The sequence below is a fragment of the Theropithecus gelada genome, chromosome 4 (genome assembly GCF_003255815.1).
Source record: "Theropithecus gelada isolate Dixy chromosome 4, Tgel_1.0, whole genome shotgun sequence".
Lineage (NCBI taxonomy): Eukaryota > Metazoa > Chordata > Mammalia > Primates > Cercopithecidae > Theropithecus > Theropithecus gelada.
Genome location: NC_037671.1, coordinates 141,686,560 through 141,688,974, shown reverse-complemented (window position 1 = coordinate 141,688,974; position 2,415 = coordinate 141,686,560). Strand labels below are relative to the sequence as shown.

The 2,415-nt window shown below is 37.6% G+C and overlaps 1 pseudogene; it reads right to left on the bottom strand.

Annotated features, from left to right (window-relative positions):
- Positions 1-214: 214 nt before the first annotated feature.
- On the bottom strand, positions 215-333 carry LOC112624032 (annotated as a pseudogene).
- Positions 334-2,415: the final 2,082 nt, after the last annotated feature.

Here is a 2,415-nt window from a genome sequence, read left to right as displayed (position 1 = left end):
GACCATTTGTTAGGCCATAAAACAAGTCTCAATAAGTTTTTAAAAATCATTATATCAGTATCTTCTCAAACCACAGTGGAATGAAACTAGAAATCAATATTAAAAAGAACTTTGGAAACTATACAAATATATGAAAATTATACAATATGCTCCAGAATGACCATTAGGTAAATTAAATAATGAGGAAGCAAGTAAAAAAATTCTTAAAACAAATGAAATACAGCACCTGGTATTCCCAGGTGATCTTTTATCCAAGTTCTAACCAGGCCCAACCCTGCTTAGCTTCCAAGGTCAGAAGAGATCGGGTGTACTCAGGGTGGTATGGTTGATAAGAGCTATTTATGACAAACCCACAGCCAATATCATACTGAATGGGCAAAAGCTGGAAGCATTACTTTGAAAACTGGTACAAGATAAGGATGCCATCTCTCATCACTTCTATTCAACATAGTATTGGAAGTTCTGGCTAGGGCAATCAGGCAAGAGAAAGAAATCAAGGGTATTCGAATAGGAAAAGAGTAAGTCAAATTGTCTCTGTTTGCAGATAACATGATTGTATATTTAGAAAACCCTATCATCTCAGCCCCAAATCTCCTTAAGCTGATAAGCAACCTCAGCAAAATCTCAGGATACAAAATCAATGTGCAAAAATCACAAACATTCCTATACACTAATCATAGACAAACAGAGAGCCAAATCACGAGTAAACTCCCATTCACAACTGCTACAAAGAGAATAAAATACCTAGGCATACAACTTATAAGAGATGTGAAGAACCTCTTCAGGGCGAACTACAAACCACTGCTCAAGGGAATAATAGAGGACACAAACAAATGGAAAAACATTCCATGCTCATGGATAAAAAGAATCAATATCATGAAAATGGCCATACTGCCCAAAGTAATTTATAGATTCAACGCAATCCTCATCAAGCTACCATTGACTTTCTTCACAGAATTGGAAAAAACTACTTTAATCTTCATATGGAACCAGAAAAGAGCCCATATAGCCAAGACAATTCTAAGCAAAAAGAACAAAGCTGGAGGCATCACGCCACCTGACTTCAAACTATACTACAAGGCTACAGTAACCAAAACAGCATAGTAGTGGTACCAAAACAGAGATATAGACCAATAGAACAGAACAGAGGCCTCAGAAATAACACCGCACATCTACAACCATCTGATTTTTGACAAACCTGACACAAACAATAAATGGGGAAAGGATTCCCTATTTAATAAGTTGTGTTGGGAAAACTGACTAGCCACACACAGAAAACTGAAACTGGACCCCTTCCTTGCACCTTATACAAAAATTAACTCAAGATGGATTAAAGACTTAAATTAAGACCTAAAACCACAAAACCCTAGAACAAAACCTAGGCAATACCATTCAGGATATAGGCATGGGCAGAGACTTCATGACTAAAATATAAAAAGCAATTGCAACAAAAGCCAAAATTGACAAATAGGATCTAATTAAACTAAAGAGCTTCTGCACAGAAAAAGAAACTCTCATCAGAGTGAAAAGGCAACCTGCAGAATGGGAGAAAATTTTTGCAAGCTATCCATCTGGCAAAAGACGAATATCCAGAATCTACAAGGAATGTAAACAAATTTACAAGAAAAAAACAAACAACCCCATCAAAAAGTGGGCTAAGGATATGAACAGATACTTCTCAAAAGAAAATATTTATGCAGATAACAAACATGAAAAATGCTCATCATCACTGTCATTAGAGAAATGCAAGTCAAAACCACAATGAGATAACCATCTCACGCCAGTTAGAATGGCGATCATTAAAAAGTCAGGAAACAACAGATGCTGGAGAGGATGTGGAGAAACAGAAATGCTTTTACACTGTTGGTAGGAGTATAAATTAGTTCAACCATTGTGGAAGACAGTGTGGTAATTCCTCAAGGATCTAGAACTAGAAATACCATTTGACCTAGCAATCCCATTACTGGGTATATACCTAAAGGATTATAAATCATTCTGCTGTAAAGATACATGCACACATATGTTTACTGTGGCACTATGCACAATAGCAAAGACTTGGAACCAACCCAAATGTCCACCAATGATAGACTGGATAAAGAAAATGTGGCACGTATACACCATGGAATATTATGCAGCCATAAAAACGATGAGTTCATGTCCTATGTACGGACATGGATGAAGCTGGAAACCATCATTCTCACCAAAGTACCACAAGAACAGAAAACCAAACACCACATGTTCTCACTCATAAGTGGGAAATGAACAATGAGAACACATGGACACAGGGAGGGGAATATCACACACCAGGGCCTGTTGTGGGGTCGGGGGTTAGGGGAAGGATAGCATTAGGGGAAATACCTAATGTAGGTGACGAGTTGATGGGTGCAGCAAATCACTATGGCATGTGTATGCCTA